The 25,133-nt window shown below is 39.2% G+C and overlaps 1 protein-coding gene across 2 annotated transcripts in view; it reads left to right on the top strand.

Annotated features, from left to right (window-relative positions):
- TNC (tenascin C) overlaps positions 1 to 25,133 on the top strand; it is a 209,704-nt gene that overhangs the window by 33,704 nt on the left and 150,867 nt on the right. The window lies entirely within an intron of this gene.

The raw sequence follows: 25,133 nt of genomic DNA, 5'->3' as shown, positions 1-25,133 counted from the left end.
CACCCGCGATAGGCCTTATCCTTTTATTTAAAACCCTCTACAACCTCCCAATCACACCAACGTCCCCTGAGATGGAGGTCTAATAATTACAAAAGGAGCCTCCTGAGCCCTGGATACAATGTCAGGGTTCCTCCATGGAAAAATGGTTGACAAAAGCAGACTTCAGGTTTAAATCTACTTTTATTATTATTTTTATTGTTTTTTTTTTATTTTTTTTCCCCCAGAATGTACACATCTGTGCACTTTTTCCATGACTATCGATCGACCAGTGTGAGCAGACGAGTCATTCGGCACCCTCTGAGTACAATCCATTCTCTTCCTTTTGTTATTTTCGGGTTGGAGACACCGGTGGGGGGGAGGAAACAGCAAACAAATTAAAAAGAGTCCCACCAATTGTCATCTCACTGATCATTGCTATCACAGAAACACTCGGCGGTTTGGTCGATTGGCTCTGAGCAATAAACCGCAATACAGAACTGTATTTGAAATGTTACAATAAAAGGAATTACTTATTTATAGCGCACGCCGTGAGCGCCGGATTGCCACAGAACAAATCTTTCATGTCAGCTATAAAAGTCTTCCCTTCTGCCCTTTCTATGAATTACCACAGCCTGACCTCTGACCCCCCACCCGACACAGCGACATTCAACACGCAGGACCACCCCACAGGGCTGAGAATTAATCTTGACATTTATTATAGGAGATTAAAATGCTGTAATAATTAGATTATCATCATCAGCCACCATTTATTATTTTAAATACATTTTTAATAATAAATTAATATATGGAAAATATTACATAAATATATATATATATAGTATTAGTAATAATTTTATATATATATATATATAAATAATAATGATTATATATATATAATTATATATATATATATATATATATATATATATATATATATATATATATATATATATATATATATATGTATATATATATATATATATGTATATATATATATATATATATATATGTATATATATATATATATATATATATATATATATATATATATATAATGATTATTATTATTTATATATATATATAATTATTATTATTAATATTTATATATATATATATATATATATATATATATTAGTAATAATTAATAATAGTCATTATTACTAATAAATATATTTAATAATATATATGTGTGTATATATATATATATATATATATATATATATATATATATATATATATATATATATATATATATATATATAAATAATAATGATTATATATATATATATATATATATATATATATATATATATATATATATATATATATATATATATATATAGATATATATAGATAGATATAAAATAATAATAATAATTAATAATAATCATTATTATTAATAAATATATTTAATAATTGACGTGATTGTAGCTGTATTAGTGCACTTGGATCCAGAGTCCACTAGCGATGTGGACTCTGATGCAAGAGGGGGGACTCTGATGTAAGACGGGACTCTGATGGGGACACTGATGTAAAGGGGGACTCTGATGTAAGAGGGGGCTCTGATGAGGACACTGATGTAAAGAGGGACTCTGATGTAAGGGGAGGTTCCTATATAACGAGGACTCTGATGTAAGAGGGGGGCTCTGATAAGGACTCTGATGTAAAGGGGGACTCTGATGTAAGGGGAGGTTCTTATGTAATGAGGACTCTGATGGGGACACTGATGTAAAGGGGGACTCTGATGTAAGAGGGGGCTCTGAAGAGGACTTTGATGTAAAGGGGGACTTCAATGTAAGGGGAGGTTTCTATGTAACAAGGATTCTGTCGTGGACTCTGATGTAAGAGGGGGGCTCTCATGAGGACTCTGATGTAAAGGGGGACTCTGATGTAAGGGGAGGTTCTTATGTAGTGAGGACTCTGATAGGGACACTGATGTGAAGAGGTACTCAGATGAAGATACTGAGGCAAGAGGGGAATCTGATGTAAGAGGGGACTCTGGTGTAAGAGTGGGTTCTCATGGTGATTATGATGTAGGGCACACTCTGACTAGGACTCTGATGTAAGAGAGTACTCTAGTAGGAACCCATACAAAAGGAGGACTCTGATGGAAGAGGGGGGCTCTGATGGGGATTTTGATGTAGGGCACACTCTGATTAGGAAGATGGGGATTCATACATAGGAAGGACTCTTATATAAGGGTGGACTCTGGTGGTGATTGTGAATATACAATGTGGTCCTCCTAGTGAATGGTTTGGAGACCTCCAGGGTAGAGATGATGGACATCCTGCCCCTCCCCCACACCGCACCTGTCAGACCACACACAGCACTTCTCGGGGGTGAGGGACCGCACTTCAGACTTCCCGTCCCGGTATATTAGGACATGTCAGGACTGGATTCCCACAGACGTACTTACTAAGTAACTTTCTTGGTTGAGGTTTCCTTTAAATTGTGCAAAAAAAAAAACAACTGTGCAAAAAAAATGCAGAAAAAATTGTGCAAAAAAACAATCAAAAAATTGTGCAAAATAAAAAAAATTCAAAAAAATTGTGCAGAAAAAAATGTGCAAAAAAAACTTCAAAGAATTGTGCAGAAAAAAAAATGTGCAAAGAAAATTGTGCAAAAAAAACAAAAACAAAACAGGAGAAGTCCCTGTAAAATTTGTCTTTGTAATTCACACCCTAAAAGATAGAGATCGAATGGCTGAAGGACCGCAGTCGATGATGAAAGGTTCAGACTTCCCGTCCCGGAATATTAGGACATGTCAGGACTGGATTTCCACAGACATACTTACTAAGTAACTTTCTTGGTTGAGGTTTCCTTTAAATTGTGCAAATAAGGAAAAAAAAAATAGCAAAAAAACTAAAAAACTGCAAAAAATAGTGCAAAAAAAATGGAAAAAATTTTGCAGAAAAAAATGTGCAAAAAAAAAAACTGCAACGCATTGTGCAAAAAAAAAAATGTGCAAAAAATGCAGAACAAAATGTGCATAAAAAACTGCAAAAAATCTTTCAGAATAAAATGTGCAAAAAAAACCTGCAAATAATTGTGCAAAAAAAAACCTGTGCAAAATAAATTGTGCAGAAAAAATGTGCAAAAAAACGCAGAAAAAAATGTGCACAAAACCCTGCAAAAAAAACTGCAAAAATTTTGCAGGAAAAAATGTGCAAAAAAAACTGCAAAATATTGTGCAAAATAAAATGTGCAAAAATAATGCAGAAAAAAATGTGCAAAAAAACCTGCAAAAAACAGTGCATAAAAAAACTGCAAAACATTTGCAGAAAAAAATGTGCAAAAAAAACCCAAAACAAAACAAATTGTGCAAAAAAATGTGCAAAAAATGCAGAACAAAATGTGCATAAAAAACTGCAAAAAATCTTGCAGAATAAAATGTGCAAAAAAAAAAACCTGCAAATAATTGTGCTAAAAAAACCTGTGCAAAATAAATTGTGCAGAAAAAATGTGCAAAAAAACGCAGAAAAAAATGTGCACAAAACCCTGCAAAAAAAACTGCAAAAATTTTGCAGGAAAAAATGTGCAAAAAAAACTGCAAAATATTGTGCAAAATAAAATGTGCAAAAATAATGCAGAAAAAAATGTGCAAAAAAACCTGCAAAAAACAGTGCATAAAAAAACTGCAAAACATTTGCAGAAAAAAATGTGCAAAAAAAACCCAAAACAAAACAAATTGTGCAAAAAAATGTGCAAAAAATGCAGAACAAAATGTGCATAAAAAACTGCAAAAAATCTTGCAGAATAAAATGTGCAAAAAAAAAAACCTGCAAATAATTGTGCTAAAAAAACCTGTGCAAAATAAATTGTGCAGAAAAAATGTGCAAAAAAAAACGCAGAAAAAAATGTGCACAAAACCCTGCAAAAAAACCTGCAAAAATTTTGCAGGAAAAAATGTGCAAAAAAACTGAAAAATATTGTGCAAAATAAAATGTGCAAAAATAATGCAGAAAAAAATGTGCAAAAAAACCTGCAAAAAACATTGCATAAAAAACTGCAAAACATTTGCAGAAAAAAATGTGCAAAAAAAACCCAAAACAAAACAAATTGTGCAAAAAAATGTGCAAAAAATGCAGAACAAAATGTGCATAAAAAACTGCAAAAAATCTTGCAGAATAAAATGTGCAAAAAAAAAACCTGCAAATAATTGTGCAAAAAAAACCTGTGCAAAATAAATTGTGCAGAAAAAATGTGCAAAAAAAACGCAGAAAAAAATGTGCACAAAACCCTGCAAAAAAAACTGCAAAAATTTTGCAGGAAAAAATGTGCAAAAAAAACTGCAAAATATTGTGCAAAATAAAATGTGCAAAAATAATGCAGAAAAAAATGTGCAAAAAAAAAAAAACCTGCAAAAAACAGTGCATAAAAAAACTGCAAAACATTTGCAGAAAAAAATGTGCAAAAAAAATGCAAAAAATTGTGCAAAAACAAAATGTGCAAAAATAAACTGCAAAAAAAAATTGTCCAAAAAAAAAACAAAAATCAAAACAGGAGAAGTCCCTTTAAAATATGTCTTGGTAATTCACACCTTAAAATGTAGAAATCGAACGTACTGTTCTCCGAAGTAGGCGATGAAAAGTGTCAGAGGAATGTAAAGCTCCTTCACAATTAACGCCGATCACAGTCACAGAACCCCGCGTTCTTTTTTCTTTTTAATTGTGGAAGTTTTAGCGGAATGGCACTTCCAGTCTCCCCGGAACGGGCGCCGCCCCCCCCCCCCAGTACTGATGTAAAATAGATGAATCGCGTACTTTGATTACATTCGTACAAGACAAAGCGAAGGTCTTGCTGTTCTGCCTGAGAAATGGAGCGATAAAAGAAAACAGCCATTGTTATTGCAAAGTATTTCAGAATGATGGGGGTTTTGCATTATTAATATACGCTCGGCGAAATGCGTGGCTCAAAATTACAAAAGGGTTATTAAAAGACGAATAGAACATCGAATGTTTTTTGCAGTAGGCATAGATCTGCGCAGAGAAAACGGTTGTGACGCGTATATCTATCAATGGTTAGATAATCCCAAGAGTAAAATTTTAATTCCCGTGAATTACTGTTTTATGGAGACCATCTGAATGTCATCCATAATAGAAAAACGGGAACGTTCGATGAACAGAAAATCATAGAAAAAGGAAGTAAAAAATACGCTATATTGTCAAAAGTATTGGGACGCCTGCCTTTACACTCACATGAACTTTAATGGCATCCCAGTCTTAGTCCGTAGGGTTCAATATTGAGTTGGCCCACCCTTTGCAGCTATAACAGCTTCAACTCTTCTGGGAAGGCTGTCCACAAGGTTTAGGAGTGTCTATGGGAATGTTTGACCATTCTTCCAGAAGCGCATTTGTGAGGTCAAGCACTGATGTTGGACGAGAAGGCTTGGCTCGCAGTCTCCACACTAATTCATCCTAAAGGTGTTCTATCAGGTTGAGGTCAGGACTCTGTGCAGGCCAATCAAGTTCCTCCACCCCAAACTCACTCATCCATGTCTTCATGGACCTTGCTTTGTGCACTGGTGTGCAGTCATTTTGGAACAGGAAGGGACGATCCCCAAACTCCTCCCACAAAGTTGGGAGCATGAAATTGTCCAAAATGTCTTGGTATGCTTACAAGTTAAGAGTTCCCTTCACAGGAACTAAGGGGCCAAGTCCAACCCCTGAAAAACAACCCCACACCATAATCCCCCCCTCCAACAAATGATTTGGACCAGTGCACAAAGCAAGGTCCATAAAGACATGGATGAGCGAGTTTAGTATTAGTGAGAGATTCAGTGCCCCACCGTTGGGGTCAGTGGAAAGACAAATGTCCCATCATTGGTATCAGTGGGAAGAATAGTGTCCCATCATTGGTGTCAGTGGGAGGAATAGTGTCCCATCATTGGTATCAGTGGGAAGAATAGTGTCCCATCATTGGTGTCAGTGGGAGGAATAGTGTCCCATCATTGGTGTCAGTGGGAGGAATAGTGTCCCATCATTGGTGTCAGTGGGAGGAATAGTGTCCCATCATTGGTGTCAGTGGGAGGAATAGTGTCCCATCATTGGTGTCAGTGGGAGGAATAGTGTCCCATCATTGTTATCAGTGGGTGGAATAGTGCCCCATCATTGGTATCAGTGGGAGGAATAGTGTCCTATCATTGTTATCAGTGGGGGGGAATAGTGTCCCATCATTGGTGTCAGTGGGAGGAATAGTGTCCCATCATTGATATTGGTGGGAGGGATAGTGTCCCATCATTGGTATCAGTGGGAGGAATAGTGTCCCATCATTGGTGTCAGTGGGAGGAATAGTGTCCCATCATTGGTGTCAGTGGGAGGAATAGTGCCCCATCATTGGTATCAGTGGGAGGAATAGTGTCCCATCATTGGTGTCAGTGGGAGAAATAGTGTCCCATCATTGGTATCAGTGGGAGGAATAGTGTCCCATCATTGGTATCAGTGGGAGGAATAGTGTCCCATCATTGGTGTCAGTGGGAGGAATAGTGTCCCATCATTGGTGTCAGTGGGAGGAATAGTGTCCCATCATTGGTATCAGTGGGAGGAATAGTGTCCCATCATTGGTATCAGTGGGAGGAATAGTGTCCCATCATTGGTAACAGTGGGAGGAATAGTGTCCCATCATTGGTATTGGATTCTTGAGGGATTAGATCTGTGAATACCCCGTGAGTCTCCATCCGGTGGGAGTAATAAGAGGAGATCCCAAGTACTGGGGAAAACATTTAACCAACCTTCGCATTACCAGGACGGTGGAGCGCCCGCAGCGAACGGCGTAACGCACACGTTTTTCTTTGTCGAAAATTGAAATTTATTGATTTCGCAGCAAAGTGAATGCAGTCGGCGGGGGCGGCGTGATTTCCACTCGCTGCCGAGAATATCTTTATTAGAATTGTAAAGCTCGACGTGGTTCTACTAAACCCACTGAAAGACAAAAAAAATAAATCAAAAAAAAATACAGCGCGCCTTTTCACTTCAGTAATGACAACTTTTTCATTTTTTTTTTTATTTTATAAAAATATGTTCCGGAACCCGCTGTTCTGAAAAGAAGGTTTTAGTTACCTAAGAAACTGCCAGCTAGTTAACTGAACCTGTAGAGTTTGGATCCCCCCGCCTTCCTTGTTCTTTTTGATACTAAGTAATAAAGCTCAACTCATAAATGGCGAGATGTAATACAATGTATCCAAACCGAGGAACAAAAATGTAATACGGTCCTTATGGACTCCATTCCCATCTGTGCATCCCCTGAACGCGTGCCAGAGCGCACATTGCACTTGCAGTGCCACTAAAGCGGTATCAAATCTGGCACCAAATGACACTTTTTGGGGACCAGATTATTTTTGGGGATCTCAATAAGTGTATATTGATTGGTTTGCGCAAAAGTTATATCACGAAAAAAAAAATACCTACTATTTAAAAAAAATATATATATATATTTTTTTTACTCTCTGCTATGAAACATATCTTGTAAAAAATAAAAATGAAATGTCTTTATCAATTTATGCCAATAAAAGAAATATCCCAATAGGCATATATTGATTGGTTTTTAATGATCTGCTGGCCAGGGAATAAAACCCACAGCCTCTCATTTGCAAGCCCCTTACTCTAGCACCTACGCCACCAAGCCAGCTGTTCACCTAATGTCAGTAATTTTTTCACTGCACCTGAGCAGTGGATTATGGGGCGCTGTGTGATGTCAGAGCCCTATAAAAGAGCTGTCAAACTCAGATAGAAGTTAGTTAGGCAGAGAGAGTCTTTGGTTAATTAGCTGGCTTGGTGGCGTAGCTGGTAGAATAACGGGCTAGCAAAAGCAAATGAGATGCTAGGGGTTTAAATACCCTGGCCAGCAGGTGATCAATATTAATTATTGATTTTAATTAAAACCTATTAATTGTCCCCGCCCCTTCTGATGTGACATCAGTAATTTATTCACTGCACCTGAGCAGTGGATTATGGGGTGCTGGTGACATCAGAGCCCTATAAAAGAGCTGTCAAAGATAGAAGTTAGTTAGGCAGAGAGAGTCTTAGGTTGATCAACCGGCTTGGTGGCGTTGCTGGTAGAATAACGGGCTTGCAAGTTAGAGGCCATGGGTACAATTCTCCCCTGGCCAGCGGGTGATTAATAATCACTTACATTTAAGCTTTTAAAATGAGGACTTTTGATTGTTCGTAAAATGTTCGAGATGTTTTGGTGCAAACCGAACAGGGGGGTGTTCGACTCATCACTATCCATCATGTTTTGCTTCGGGATCAAATACTTATTTTCCTCACTGAACTGCAACTCCATTTATAACATCTGTATCGTGATTTTTCTGGATTTTTGGTTGATATTCTGTCTCTATTATTTAAAATACACCTATGATAAAAATGATAGACCCTTCATTTCTTTGTAAGTGGGCAACCGTACTCAATCTGCAGGAGGTCAAATCATTATTTTCCCCACTGTATAAGGATAAGGAGTGTGCATTTTATATGAACAGCCCCGGTCGTAGATTGATTATTATCCAGAACTTCACGTTTTTGAAACTTTAGCAAACTAATCATTTGAGACATTTTAGATATCTGAATACAGTCGTGTTTATTATCTTACAATACTTATTTTATTGCTCTGTACGTAAGGAACAGAGAGCCATTCATACATAGACCCGTTCCCATAATGCTGCGTCACTTATATATACATACAGTAGTTATTTCTCATAATTAACATTCAAAATCACACAATTACGATCTCTAACTTACGAGATCTGGAATGTGTCCGACGTAATTTTCACATCATATAAAAAAAATGTACCCGTTTTCCTGCTGATGTGGTCCTTTTTCGCCAATTTTTTTTTTTTTTTTTCCTTTAGTGGGCAGATTTTTTGTTAAACCCTCATAGAGCTTGCTTGCAGTGCAAATGGAAAAGGGTTTGGTGAAAAAGGAAATTATTCTTTCCTACTCCTTTGGATTTGGGAGTGTGCACGTATCTGTTCCTTTCTGAAATTTCACACATCATTATCACCTTCTTGGAATTTAGGATTTTATGCAGAAGTGATTAAAAAAATGAGAAAGTCTCATTCCTGTAACAGAACAAGTGGCTGATGTTTAAAGTCAAAGGAATTCCAGAGCTTTAAAGCAGAACTTGACTGTACAAAGGCTGACACGTTCTCATTCAATGTTCTCTGCAATGAGTAACTATATAGGGTAGACCAGTATATTGTAGACTGGTGTTTGCCAACTTATAAGGTTAGGTGGGACTCAAATATGGCCCTAGATGTCTCCAAAAGGCAATATATTTTATCATATATAATTGGCCAAAGATTGTTCTACTGGGTGGTTGTCATGTTGTTACATGCCTGGTAGAGACCAAACTGATGAGAAGGCTCTCTTTTACAACTCCTGTCCTGCTTTTCCCTTGAGACTGATGACAGGGTTGGATGGGACACAGAGTGGCACAGTTGTCTGTAGAAAGTTCTGGCCTACCAATCGGTAGCTGTATAGGGTGGATCAGTATATTGTAGGCTAGAATTTTCCAACTTACAGGGTTAAAGGGTCCTCAAATATGGCCCCTGGTGTCTCCAAATGCTATAAAAAATGTGGATTGAAGTCTTACTAGTGCAGGGGAGAACTGGGCCAGGGGGCAGGGGGGAAATTGCCTCCTGGGCTGCCCTGATGTGCCGTAAAAAGGCTGCAGCGCTCCCTCCACAGACATGCCTAAAGGATTCCTGGTGAAGCGAAGTAAAAAGTCCCTGCCACTGACCTACTGAGTGCAGGTTGAAGACAAGGACAGAGAGCAGGGCTCCCCCCCCACAGCATGGATGGTGTAAACTGTGTCTGAGCAGAGGCCGGTTCCATGCCCCACTGGAGACTCTCCTCCCCCTGGCAGCCCCAACTGAGCTGTCCCAGCTCCCCCCAACTTCCCCCTGGCCAGAATCAGCCAGTGAGTAGAGAGTACCTGGAGCAGGACTTCAGCCTTGAACGGGGGTCAAGGGGAGGACAGGAAGAGGGAGAGTGGGAGGGGGGCAAAGTTGCTGCACCTTTGTCCTTTGGTTTGTACTTGCCCCATGGGCTGAAAGTTGCCAGTCTGCCCCTGGGGTGGTGGAACTCACTGAACTCATGTTGTCACATGCCTGTTAGAGGCCACACTGATGAGAAGTCTCTCCCTTACACCTCCTGTCCCGTTTTCCCCCTGAGAATGAAAATCAGATTGGACAGGACATGGAATGGCACGGGTGCCTGTAGAAAGTTCTGGTCAACAGAAGTGCTGGACCTTACAGTGAGGCAGAAGCTGAAGAGCACGAAACTTGAGCATGCACCCTGTGTAGATATCATATGCATGTTGAGGGGTGGATAGCACAGGTGCAAAGAAGAGAAGGGGGGGGGGGGGCAGGTGAGAAGCCTGCCTCGCAGCTATCTTTTCCATGGATTCATGTAGGTGCCAGTGGTGGTATGCATCACAGGTGTCTCCATTATTCTCTGTTTGGGGATGGAGACACCTCAAAACAGCAAGCAGGGAAGTGGCCAATTTTGGAGGAGGAATTAAGGGAAGGAACAAGCTAATTGAGGCTTTCATCACTTTACTCACCTCCATATAGTCCAGTGTAAGCCCTCAGGCTTGCACTGAATGTCTTAATGGGGGAAGGCACCTAGTCCTATGGTCAGGTTATCTCCTCCTTTTGCGTCTCCCTTTGGAGGAGACCAACCTAGTACTTGGCCTTGGCAGGTCCTCCTGAAGAATGGGGGGGGGGGAATGGGCTTCACTTGGTTTTGGCCAGGTGGACCACGAGTTTCCCAGTTCCCATCAGTAGTCTTGTGAACTGGGCAAATTTCAATATGTCTATGGATGGCCTTAGTTTCGAGTGTGCACACCCCATCGTGGAATAATAAAAAAAGGTCTGCAACACAATATATTTTCGACCGATACTCACCCTTATTTCCTTAATTCGATGATGTTGCTTGTCCCACCCTTTCCTTCTGGGACACTCTGATGTGTAGAAAACAAAGATTTCGGTGCCTACATTTTCCGAATAGACAGATGGATAGTTCCCATGGATCTGATTTTGATTATTATTTCAGAATCATCTAGAAATGCTTGACATATGCAAATCGTTTTCAGTAAACCATCACCCAAACTCATGCAAACCCCCTTGTAGACCAACCTTGTCCATTTCAAAATATATATAGAATCCAGATGGTTAGATTTTTTTTTTTTTTTTTAATAGAATCGCAATTTTGCATGCTAGAAATGACTGGAGAGGGAAGAGAGAGAGAAAAAAAAATGTTAGCAGCTTGAAATGTCATTAATGTGGACAGGAAGTCCAGCAGGAGGTCGGGTAAATTGGATCCACATTTCTGCTCTACCTCCTTGGTCTTCAGTTCATACGAAGGTAGATTACACCGATAAATCTGTAGTATTGAAATCAGCTAGCATGGGCCCGAAACATCTCATTGCCCTCAAGCTGGATGTGATGGATCCTAATTTCATCACCACCCCCCCTGTATCACTTATTACTGTAGATGATTGCTTTCTAAAGCGTCTTTACATCGCCCAAGGTATGCGTTTAATAATTGATGTTAAGCAGCTGCCTAGTAATATGAGCAATTTTAATAAATAGAAAATACTTATATAGATATATGAAAAAAGGAAATGCCAAGGCCAATCCTGTAAACACCACATCCCAAGAAAGATAAGTCAAAGAACAAAAATAGGACGGGAGAATGGGACTTTATAGGTTTTGAACTCTCCCACCAGGTGCTACTAAATCACATCTGTATATATAAAATTCTTATTTTATTAAATACAGGTTAAAAAACCTCCAATCAATGGAGTTATAGCATAGAACAGGGACTGCGCTTGAGGTCAGGACTCTGTGCAGATCGGACAAGTTCATCCACCCCAAATTTGCTCATCCATGTCTTTATGGACCTTTGTGTTGGATCCCCAAACTGTTCCCACAAAGTTGGGAGCATGAAATTGGCCAAAATGTCTTGATATGCCGACGCCTTAATTCAAATATCTTCAAACTACGGCCCTCCAGCTGTTACGTAACTGCACGTCCCATGGGGCATTGTAAAACTCTGACATTCACAGACATGACTAGGCATGATGGGAATTGTAGTTCCTGAACAACTGGAGGGCCATAGTTTGGAGACCCCTGGCATAGAATATAAGAATTAACCACTTCCCGCGAATCGATGTAGCCCTACGTCAGCTAAGAGAAGTGGTTGTACCTGGATGATGCCTGTAGCTAGAGGCATCATTCAGGTACCATTTTTGTGAGCTTTCAGGTGATAACAGCCAATGCCAACGAAGGGACACCCCCCCTCCCGCCGCCTTCCGCGGCTCTGCCTGGGTCTCCCGGTGGGACGGGAGCAACCAGCTGGTACATCCCCTGGCTGGTTGGAGTCCTGAATTCGGCTTTGATTGGGTGTCCGATGTAGCAACCCGAAAGCAATGTGATGACGTCACGGCGGTGTCACTCGGCGGCCGAATTTAAAAAAACTGTCAGTATTCAAAAATGCCGCTCGGCCGTTATCTCAACAAGTGGTAGGGGACACCCCCCACCCTCCCGCCGCCCGGGTCTCCCATCCCACCAGCAGACCCGAGCAACCAGCCGGCACGTCCTCCGGCTGGTTGGAGTCCCAAATTTGGCTTTGATCGGGTCTCCGATGTAGTAACCCGGAAGAGACGTGATGACGTCACGGCTGGGTTACTCGGCGGCAAAAGGCACCGAATTGAAAAAAAACTGTCAGTATTCAAAAATGCCGCTCGGCCGTTATCCCAGCGAGCGAGAGGGGTGCCCCCCCTCCAGCCGCCACCTTCTGCGGCTCTGCCCGGGTCTCCCCTCCCACTGGGAAACCCAAGGAACCAGCTGGTACATCGAATTCGGCTTTGTTCAGGTCTCCGATGTAGTAACCCGGAAGCGACGTGATGAAGTCACGTCCGGGTTACTCGGCGGCTAAAGGCGCCGAATTTAAAAAACTGTCAGCATTAAAAAATGCCAATTTTGGCATTTTGAATACTTTGAAGTGTAGTGGAGGGGTTTTGGGTCTTTTAGACCCCCGATACCTCCATAAAGAGTACCTGTCACCACTGCCTATCGCTGTCACAAGGGATGTTTACTTTGCTTGTGACAGCAATGAAAGTGATCATATATATATATATATATATATATATATATATATATATATATATATATTTTTTTTTTTTTTTTTTTTTTTTAAACTGTGCTAAAATTAAAAAATAAAATAAAATAAATAGGAAAAAATAAATAAAAGTTTTTTAAAGCGCCCACGTCGCCAAGAGCTAGCGCAAAAAGAAAATGCATACAGCAATGAACGTGATCAGATATATATTTTTTAAAAAAACTGTGCTAAAATTAAAAAATAAAATAAATAGGAAAAAAGAAATAAAAAATTTTTAAAGCGTCCCCGTTGCCAAGAGCTAGCGCACGAAAGAAATTGCATACGTAAGTCGCGCCTGCAAATGAAATCGCTGTTCAAACCACAATGATTTTGACAAGCGAGTTACAGCTGAGTGTATTATTCCCTAAGCTTGCACATCATAAATGAAGGGGGGGGGGGGGGCATTGTGCAGTTAGGCATCTTTGGCCTGGGCACTGGATGACCTTGTTCCAGCACTACATTGGGGGGGGGGGGGGCAATTTACAGGAAATAACCAGTAAGGAAGATATTCTTTGGTGCAGCTCATAGGAAGTGACAATGACACTTAATTTGTGGGCGGATCAACAGGTATTTTTTTTACTTGGTGAAAAATGTTCTAAGTTAAAAAACGAATGCAGCCACATGGTTGCATTATATTGCATTTTTTTTTTTTTTTGTTCTTGCGTTTAGCTATCCTTTAATAAATATAGAGCTTCACTCATTTATTTCAGCCTACAGTCCAGTTTTAAGGAGATGAGGGGGGAGTTGCTGTACAATAAAACTTGCCTGAGGTCTGTTTAACATTTTGGTCATGTATCCCACCCGGTCCTCTCTGGTTCTCCTTTCTTTGAGGACAATGTGTGAAATCAAATTGTGAAGAGTTCTCCCGTCGCTGGATTCTGCAAGGTCACGGCAACAAAAAAGAAATTACTAAGAGTGTCTGTGTGCCCAGGCGAAAGAGAAAAAAGGGGGATAGAAAGGAATGGCCAGCTTGGCACGGGAAAAGAATGTGAGGTGGACAAGGGTTACTCTAATACACTTATAAATATCTCAGGCCATTGTTTAGATTCCATTCAAGAAATTCTGCACCATTTCATAGGTGTCACGACCTATTTAGACGCAAGTGATTTCCCTGACCAGAGGGGAAAACACGGCCTAAAAAAAAAAATTTTATTTTTATTTTATTAGTTTTATTTTATTTTATTAGTTTTATTTTAGGTTGGGCCTTCTGTGATGCAGATTTTCCATTTTTTGGGGGTTTACAAAGTAGGCAGGGCATGAAGTGACCAATAATGCGCCAATAATACATAGTAATGTAGTTAGTAATCAGGTTAAAAATGATACGAGTCTCTCGGGATCAAGCAATGATAGAAAACCTCCAGAGGATGGCAAAAAAATAACCTTACAAAGCATTCACATGTATGTGCGGGGTGACATAGGTGCTTTTACAATGTTTATATTATTATTATTATTATTTTTCTTATTATTTTATTTTTTTTACACTTTTTCATTTTTATAATTCAATTTTTATTTATTTTTTATTTTTTGTGATTTTTATTGTATTACAATTTCATTTTTTTCTTTAATTTTAATTTTTTTTTGGTGAATGACACCTATTATTTTTTTAGCTGTCTATACGGATGTTTTTTTTTATTTTTATTATTATTATTATTATTTTTTTTTTTTTTTTTACATTTATTCATTTTTATAATTCCATTTTTATTTATTTTTTATTTTTTGTAATTTATTATTGTATTACAGTTTAATTTTTTTCTTTAATTGTAATTTTTTTTTTTTTTTTTGGTGCATGACACCTATTATGTTTTTTTAGCTGTCTATAAGGATAGCATTCTGTTTACCAGGAGAATAGGGGCATTCTTCCAGCTTCCCACCAATGTAAGGGACATTCTTCCCTCTGACCACCAATGTAAGGGACATTCTTCCCACTGATGACCAATGTTACGGACATTCTCCCCACTGACCTCCAATGTAAGGAGCATTCTTCCCACTGACCACCACCAATGTAAGGGACATTTATCCCACTGACCTCCAAAGTAAGGGGCATTCTTCCAGCTGCCCACCAATGTAAGGAACATTCTTTTCACTGACCACCAATGTAAAGAGCATTCTTCCCAATGGCCACCAATGTAAGGAGCATTCTTCCCACTGACCACCAATGTAAGGAACATTCTTCTCACTGACCACCAATGTAAGGAACATTCTTCCCAATGGCCACCAATGTAAGGGCATTCTTCCCACTGACCTCCATTGTAAGGAGGATTCTTCCCACTGACCTCCATTGTAAGGAGGATTCTTCCCAATGGCATCCAATGTAAGGAACATTCTTCTCACTGACCTCCAAAGTAAGGAGCATTCTTCTCACTGACCTCCAAAGTAAGGGGCATTCTTCCAGCTGCCCACCAATGTAAGGGACATTCTTTCCAATGGCCACCAATGAAAGGAGCGTTCTTCCCACTGACAACCAATGAAAGGAACATTACTTTCAATGACCACCAATGTAAAGACCATTCTTCTCACTATCCACCAATGTAAGGGGCATTCTTCCCACTGACCACCAATGTAAGGAACATTCTTCTCACTGACCACCAATGTAAGGAGCATTCTTCCCACTGACCTCCAATGTAAGGGACATTCTTCCCACTGACCTCCAATGTAAGGGACATTCTTCCCACTGACCTCCAATGTAAGGGGCATTCTTCCCACTGACCACCAATGTAAGGGGCATTCTTCCCACTGACCTCCAAGGTAAGGGGCATTCTTCCCACTGACCTCCAATGTAAGGAGCATTCCTCCCAATGGCGACCAATGTAATGGCTATTTTTACTATTACCTCTGATGAATTTATTTTAGCAGGGATTCCCTGAGACCTGAAAATTATTATTAAGGGTTCTTCTGGGGTAAAAACTTTAAGAAAGGCTAATGTAGACTATAGGTTAATATGAGTAAATATTTGTTACTTTTATGATCTTTAAGATCAAGTATTCACTGAAATGATCTTCTATTTTTTTTTTATTGCTACTAACTTCTACACATATGCACACGATATGTGTTATTACACAATTTAATATGATAATAACTGTTGTTTTGCAAGATTCCTGGAACCTCTCTTACTCCTATATTATAGTTCCATGGCTTAAAAGCCGCAGAGGCCACTGTGTGGGATCTCCCCTACCAAGAGCTAAACATTGCTACACATACTTTGGCAGCAGTTTTACTCTGGTCCAATGCCTCTCTCTGCTCATCCACTCTATAAACTCAACCTTCAGTACAAACTTTAACATCCGAAAAGCCATTGACATGACTTTCCGGTCTCAGGGAGGGAACCCCTGCTGATAATTACTTTTAATTACAGCTCATTAGCCTGATGGTCAGTGGGATGAATCCCCCTTCCTCTCAGATGTATGGTTACCTATCCGAGAGGCAGAAATTGGTCAAAGCTCAAGGGACCTCAAGCACCCTCCAGAGGAACCCAATGGTTCTACCAAACCCTGGTAGGGAAAGGCTGCTTTAGAATCTGGTCACCAGATGAATATACTCAAAGAGATGCTGGGAATGTTTAGACTTGCATGTGTAGTCAGGTGAAGGAACATTTCAGACAAGCTCAAAAGTTCAGGCAAGGTGGTTCCACACAACAAGGCTTCCCTCGATGAGCACCCAACTTTAGCATAGGCCTACACAACAAAGCTTCCCTTGTTAGGCATCCAACAGTAGCTCAAATGATAGTCTCCACTGTCCTTTTCACTTTACTGCTCAAGCTCAATAGTTCAGGCAAGGTGGTTCAACACAACAAGGCTTCCCTCGATGAGCACCCAACTTTAGCTCAGGCCCACACAACAAGGCTTCCCTCCATGAGCACCCAACTTTAGCTCAGGCCCACACAACAAGGCTTCCCTCGATGAGCACCCAACTTTAGCTCAGGCCCACACAACAAGGCTTCCCTCGATGAGCACCCAACTTTAACTCAGGCCCACACAACAAAGCTTCCCTCGATGAGCACCCAACTTTAGCTCAGGCCCACACAGCAAGGCTTCCCTCGATGAGCACCCAACTTTAGCTCAGGCCCACACAACAAGGCTTCCCTCGATGAGCACCCAACTTTAGCTCAGGCCTACACAACAAGGCTTCCCTCATTAGGCACCCAACAGTAGCTCAAATGATAGTCTCCACTGTCCTTTTCACTTTACTGCTCAAGCTCAATAGTTCAGGCAAGGCGGTTCAACACAACAAGGCTTCCCTCGATGAGGACCCAACTTTAGCTCAGGCCCACACAACAAGGCTTCCCTCGATGAGCACCCAACTTTAGCTCAGGCCCACACAACAAGGCTTCCCTTGATGAGCACCCAACTTTAGCTCAGGCCCATACAACAAGGCTTCCCTCGATGAGCACCCAACTTTAGCTCAGGCCCATACAACAAGGCTTCCCTCGATGAGCACCCAACTTTAGCTCAGGCCCACACAACAAGGCTTCACTCGATGAGCACCCAACTTTAGCTCAGGCCCATACAACAAGGCTTCCCTCGATGAGCACCCAACTTTAGCTCAGGCCCACACAACAAGGCTTCCCTCGATGAGCACCCAACTTTAGCTCAGGACCACACAACAAGGCTTCCCTTGATGAGCACCCAACTTTTGCTCAGGCCCACACACCAAGGCTTCCCTTGATGAGAACCCAACTTTTGCTCAGGCCTACACAACAAGGCTTCCCTCGCTAGGCACCCAACAGTAGCTCAAATGATAGAGTGTCCACTGTCCTTTCACTTTACTGCTCACCTTCCTTGATTCCAACTTTGGTTTTCCAGCCATTGGCCCTTGCCTCTTTTTCTCTTTAGTTTTTGGCTTTTTCTACCCTTTCCATAAGGTTTTGCTCTCTTGGTTTCATCTCATAATGAAATCCCCAACAGTCAAAGTGTACAAGGGCAACCAAAAAGGTAAAGGGCCTGGGCATTGTGTATAAGTTCTAGCACCAAGATCTCCAGTCAACATTCACAAGTAGGAGCCCAGGGTATGAATGGCTGGCTGTAAAGCTCAGCAATCTGCAGAATAGGTTTTAATTCCACCAATCACAATAATACAGGATACTGTACTGGTACTAAATCGATATTACATCTATTTTTTTTTAATTAATATTTTCATTTTGATTAAAATATAAGAAAGAAAAACTCTTACCTCTACCTCAGATACGAGTTTGGCACAACAGATAACCCTAAACCAAGATGGTCTCTGAGCATGCAACTGCCTGCTAACTGTATCAGTTAAAAAATTGCTTTATTACAAAATAAATATTAAGAGTAGATTTACTGATACCCAGTGATGTTTTGTTGATCTAACTTAAAATCTGTACTGATGTAACTTCGTGTTGCTTCTTATGTTGCATAATTTCCTTTTCCCGCTGTACAGCAATTAGTGGTGTTTTCTGACAATTCTGAGCAGGCTTTTGGTACACGCCAGACAAATTTCATATTGCAATAGCTTAAATAAATAGAACAGATGAACCATAGCACTTGCCACATTTATTTGACAAACTTTTAAGTAAACATTGGTTTTTATGATTTATTTGAAGCTATAACTGTTTTTTCTAACTATTACTGTGGTTGACTAATAATAATAAATAAGACAAATAATAGTATTAGTTTATAATATTATTAATAACAAAAAAAAAAAAAAATAAGATAAGGGCATTGCAAAACTGAAGCAGCCAAATCCTGGATAATAAGAATAATAATAACAATAATAATAATTATTATTATTATTATTTTATTATTATTAAATATTATCACAATTATTAACAAAAACTTACAGTAAGGGGAAATTTTCAAAACTAGTGTAGCCAGATAATGGAGCAACTGTGCCAACCAATCATCTTCCATTATTATTTTTAATAGCTTTCATGTTTATTTTTAATATTAATATTAATAATAATAAAGATTATTATTATTATTATTACTATTACTATTATTATTATTATTATTATTATTAATAATAACAATAAACTAGAGTAAGAGAAATGATCAAAACTGGAGTAACCAGATAATGGATTATGGTCCATGGCAACCAATATTCTTCCATTTTTATTTTTTAATAGCTTTCATGTTTATTTTTAATAACAATAATAGTAATAATAAAGATGATTATTATTATTGCTAATAATAATAATAACAAAAAAATAGAGTAAGAGAAATGATCAATACTGGAGTAACCAGAGAATGGATTATGGTCCATGGCAACCAATCATCTTCCATTTTTATTTTTAATAGCTTTCATGTTCATTTTTAATATTATTATTATTAATAATAATAATACAAATTATTATTAATAATAATAATAATAATAATAACAAAAAATAGAGTAAGAGAAATAATCAAAACTGGAGTAACCAGATAATGGATTAAGGTGCATGGCAACCAATCATCTTCCATTTTTACTTTTAATAGCTTTCATGTTTATTTTTAATATTAATATTATTATTAATAATAATAATAATAATAATACCAAAAAAAATAGAGTAAGAGAAATTATCAAAACTGGAGTAACCAGATAATGGATTAAGGTGCATGGCAACCAATCATCTTCCATTTTTACTTTTAATAGCTTTCATGTTTATTTTTAATATTATTATTATTATTAATAATAATAATAATAATAATACGTTATTATTATTATTATTATTGTTAATAACAATAATAATAAGAATAATAATAACAACAACAAAATAGAGTAAGAGGAATTATCAAAACTGGAGTAACCAGATAATGGATTATCGTGTATGGCAACCAATCATCTTCCATTTTTCATTTTAAATATTAATAATAATAATAATAATAATAAACACGATAAATATTATTTTTATTAATAATAATAATAATAATATAACAAAAAATAGAGTAAGAGAAATCATCAAAACTGGAGTAACCAGATAATGGATTAAGGTGCATGGCAACCAATCATCTTCCATTTTTACTTTTAATAGCTTTCATGTTTATTTTTAATATATTAATAATAATAATAATAATAAAGATTATTATTTTTATTATTATTATTATTATTATTATTATTAATAATAATAACAAAAAATAGAGTAAGAGAAATTATCAAAACTGGAGTAACCAGATAATGGATTAAGGTGCATGGCAACCAATCATCTTCCATTTTTACTTTTAATAGCTTTCATGTTTATTTTTAATATTATTATTATTAATAATAATAATAATAATAATAATACGTTATTATTATTATTAATAACAATAATAATAAGAATAATAATAACAACAACAAAATAGAGTAAGAGGAATTATCAAAACTGGAGTAACCAGATAATGGATTATCGTGTATGGCAACCAATCATCTTCCATTTTTCATTTTAAATATTAATAATAATAATAATAATAATAATAAACAAGATAAATATTATTATTATTATTATTATTATTAATAATAATAATAATAATAATAATAATATAACAAAAAAATAGAGTAAGAGAAATGATCAAAACTGGAGTAACCAGATAATGGATTATGGTGCATGGCAACCAATCAGCTTCTATTTTTATTAATAATATATAGTAATATTATTATTATTATTAACCAAAAATTTACACAAAGTTATCAAAACTAGAGCAGCTAGAAACTGAATAATAATAATGAATAATAATAATAAAAAAAAACATTTACAGTAAGGAGAAATGATAAAAACCGAAGCAGCTGGATACTGGAGCATCTGTGCATGGCAACCAATCAGCTTCTATCTTTTCATTTTCAAAGCTTAAGTGAACAAGCTGAAGATAGAAGCTAATTGGTTGCCATGGACAGCAGCACCAGAAGCTGCTCCAATTTTGATACATTTCTCCCAGAAACCCATAAGAACAAATCAACAATCGGTTTCTAATTACATGGCCATGGAAATATTAAACATGCTCATGTCTTGAGCAAGGATAATCGGTTTAGTTTAAGGTCTTCTGAAATGGAACTTACAATTGGCCTTCCTAATTATGACATCATTCATACACCTTTCAAGGCCCAACAGAGGCTACAGAAATACAGTGAAATAGACATTGTACTTGTAACCTCTATGCTCGTAGTTTTACCTCTAGTAAGAACATTGTGTCTACTCTCCAGGCCCCCCTCCCTCTTTAAAAATCACCAACAGTCTACTGACTACTACTATATAATCCAAATATATTGTGACAATGCTGTGCCCTGCCATTGGGTTAGTAGGATTAAAGGTTACACAGGGTTCCCATGTTTGCAAATCGAGAGGCTTCGTAATATTAGTTCTCAGCGGAGAAAAGTGTTTTTTGCAGGTTTTTCCAGGTTTCATAACTGGAACTTCTTTTACTCCTGTAATATAGTTCCATGGCTTAAAAGCCGCAGAGGAACACTGTGTGGGATCTCCCCTACCAAGAGCTAAACTTTGCTAAACATACTTTGGCAGCAGTCTAATGCCTCGTACACACGCATTGATTATTGGCCGGGAATTTTCGGCCAACGTCCGATCGGCCGTTTTTCGGCTTGTTAGTATGATGATTCCGACAACCGACTCTGACTTTTCGGCCGAAAAAAAATCTGGTGTGCAGGCTATAAAATTTTTGTTGGCCAACAACACAACGGCCGATTTTCCGTCAGTCAGTACAGATTTCGGCAGACAAAAATCTGATGAGCAAGACTGGGCATGTGCAGAGAAGAAAGAACACACGGAAAGTAAACCAACACATGACATCACTTCAGAAGTAGATTTTTGTTGGCCGAGAAAATTTGTGTGCAGTCTAGAGCACATTCCAACCAACAAAACACCACTCCTGGACAAAAGTCGGACGATCGGTAGGCCGATAATCGTTGCATGTGTACGAGGCATTACCTTGGTCCAATGCCTCTCTCTGCTCATCCACAAGGAGAAAAGTGTTTTTTTCAGGTTTCTCTAGGTTTCATAACTCCTGCATTGGGTTCTGGAGTTTTCAAAGAGTCTTGGCAGGGACGATACCTCTAACCATGAGTGTGGGATCTTCTGGGGACCAGCAGGCTGTCTATGCAGGTGTGCAGAGCTCTTATAATCAAGAGCCTGGCGATGGTTCGGGGCTCCACCATGGAGACAGGAAGATCCCTGCCAAGGCGAGGACTTGGGCCAGTGCAGCAAAGATCTACCATAGTGCAGAGAGAGCAACATGAGCTATTAAAGCTGAAAAAAGGTGCAGAGGTTGCATCGAAGCATAGCGGTGCTGTGAGTTGGTCTGAGGAAACAGTTGAAAGGCCTACGGGATCTGAGCAGTGGTGCTGCAAGAGAAGGCCAGAAAGACTTTCTTTGTGTTGGACGTGATGGTGGAAACCCCTTCGAGGGCAACCATTTTTGAACTTTCTTTGTTAGATAAAAGTGGGCCAACAAGCCCTAAACAGTATTTCCTGGCTGGAGTGAAGCATTTGAAGCCCCCAAGATATCATGAGAATGGCACCAGTGCTGTATTTTGGTCTAGGCCAACAAGGCCCAGGCCTAGGGGGCACTTTGCAGGGGGGCAGCAAAAAAGCCGCCCCCCCCCCAACTCTACCTGAGACTCTATTGGCCACTGGTTGCTAGAGCTGCCTCTCTCACCCCCTCTCTCTCATTTACCCCCTCTCTATCACCCCTCCTCTCTCTCATCCCCCTTTCTCTCACCCCTCTCTCTCTCATCCCCCCCTCTCTCTCTCACCCCCCTCTCATCCCCACTCTCTCTCATCCCCCTCTCTCTCACCTCCACTCTCTCTCTCATCCCCCTCTCTCTCTATCATCCCCCCTCTCTCTCTCTCATCCCCTCTCTCTCTCACTCTTTGATTCCTCTCCTCTCTCTCTCTCACCCCCCTCTCTTTCATCCCCTCCTCTCTCTCCCCCTCTCTCATCCCCCTCTCTCTCCCTCCCTCAGCCAGCCCCCTCTCTCTCTCCCTCACCCTTCTCTCTCTCACCCTTCTCTCTCTCTCCCACCCCCTCTCACCACCCCCCCCTCTCGTGAGATCTCAGGGGTTCATGCTCAATTTTAGAGGGAGTCACATCTGTTAAAAAAGGAGTGGAGCAAATTTACATAGGGGGGGGGGGGGGCAGGGTGCCCAATTTTAGTCTTGCATAGGGCAGCACAAAACCAAAATACACCACTGAATGGCACTCAGGAGTGGGAAGGGAGGATAATAATACTTAGACACGGTTCCAATCAACCTTGCCCAGTGTGAGTGCACCCTTAGGCTGGCCATCCATTATACAATATCCTTGTACCATTTTCCTTTAGATTTACAAAAACCATGTAATACGAGGTCAAACCTAAACACTTTAGATTTGTATGCAATCAAGCTGGCTTTTGCACTACATAGTTGAAGGTAAAATCTAAAGGCATTTGAATGAGAAAATTGTATGGCCAACATAAGTGGGCCTTGCACTTCACTGCAAGGTCTGCTTTTATTTGTTCGGCGACCCGGTGAGAAATGCTTCTTGACAAGACATAGAATCTTCAAGAGTTAAAGTAAATTCAATCTTTAGGATGGTGAGCGTGTTGAAGGACGTATAAAGCGATGAAAACACGGCAACCTTGAATGTCAACAATGAGAAGTAGTAGAGGAGTGAAGTCAGGCTTTACTCCCTTAATAAGCAAACACCAAAGAAAGTAAAAAGTTTACTCATTATTAGAGTAAAATGCCTTCTACCAGCTGGAATCGTCTTCTTATCAATAATGTATACAGAAAGGGTCAAGCTTCAGTCTCTGGTTTCATTGAAATGCTTAATGAAAAGAAATGCCGCAAGTGGAAGAGCACCTCTTCACCTCTGTATCGTAAAGGCTGCTGAGATAACAGATGGAATTCACCACGCTAAGGTGTGAAAATAAAACATTAGGAAAATCATTTACTTTGCAAATTGTGAGTCCCGTAACTTCTGTGCTAATCAAGGTTGTCCACCACCCATGCTGTCTAATTTTGGATGGCTGTAAAGTCTATTAAGAAAATACATCTCCGTAAAAATTATTTCACTGGGCTATTAACTAATGACAGTGTTCTTGGCACATGGCCATCTGATTCATATTTGAATTTGTATTTAATAGAGACTCCCAGATGGCCTGATATTTTAAATGAGTAGAAAATGTTCATTTAGCTTTACGTGACTCTTGGAAAAAAAATTTAAAAATTGGTTAAAGAAGAGCCACCAGTGTGTCAGATCTTCCCTCTCTTGAAGAACTACTGTATGCTGGCTGAAGAGTCTTCAGAATACAGCACACTTCCAAAAGTGTTGAATGCCTGACCATTGCACAATGTATAAAATAATGCAATGCGACCCAAAGTTGTCGCTAAATAAAGCAGATGTGTGTGACGCAGAGTAGCAAAGCCTTTTGCAGTGGACTTAACGCTTACAACAAGAACAGCCGTTAAGTTGTCACTGAGGCTTTGGCAACTCTGCGCGGTGAAATTCACCTGCAAAACGCACACTGCTATGCGACCCAAAGTTGTCGCTAAATACAGCAGATGTGTGTATCGCTGAAATGTATTTTGCACAATAGCAAGCACGTATACCTGCTGTAGATATATCAGCAGTGCAACGTGCTTACTAGGCGGAACCCTGACACTTAAAACTATCCCTACAAAAACTAGATAATTGAATCTAACTATAGTGGTATATAGTACCATAACTACACTGCATATCCCTTTCCTCACACTAAAATAATTTTTTTTTCTAACTCAAACAGCACAATCGCTATATTTCTAACTACACTGACAATCTTTCTGTAAGCTGACTGCTCTTCTGCTGATCTGGAGCTTTACAGGCAATCGGCTATGCAGCAAACGTTGTTTAACACAGCAGGAGAAACACAAATGCTTCCACTCTCTTCCAAAAACCTCTGTATTACAGTGCTAGAGGTTAGGCAGGGCTATGTTATATACTGGGGGGCGTATTCACTCCTGATTGGCCTCTGGTCCCCGTAGTCACTCCAATCACGTTCCTAGAAGACTCCTACCCCCTCACTGGCTTTTACTGACGTTTCTGGGCCAATCACG

The sequence above is a fragment of the Pelophylax lessonae genome, assembly GCF_965119305.1.
Source record: "Pelophylax lessonae genome assembly, chromosome: 7".
Classification (NCBI taxonomy): Eukaryota; Metazoa; Chordata; class Amphibia; order Anura; family Ranidae; genus Pelophylax; species Pelophylax lessonae.
The sequence above is the reverse complement of the archived record's forward strand: the minus strand, read 5'-3'. Positions and strand labels throughout refer to the sequence as shown.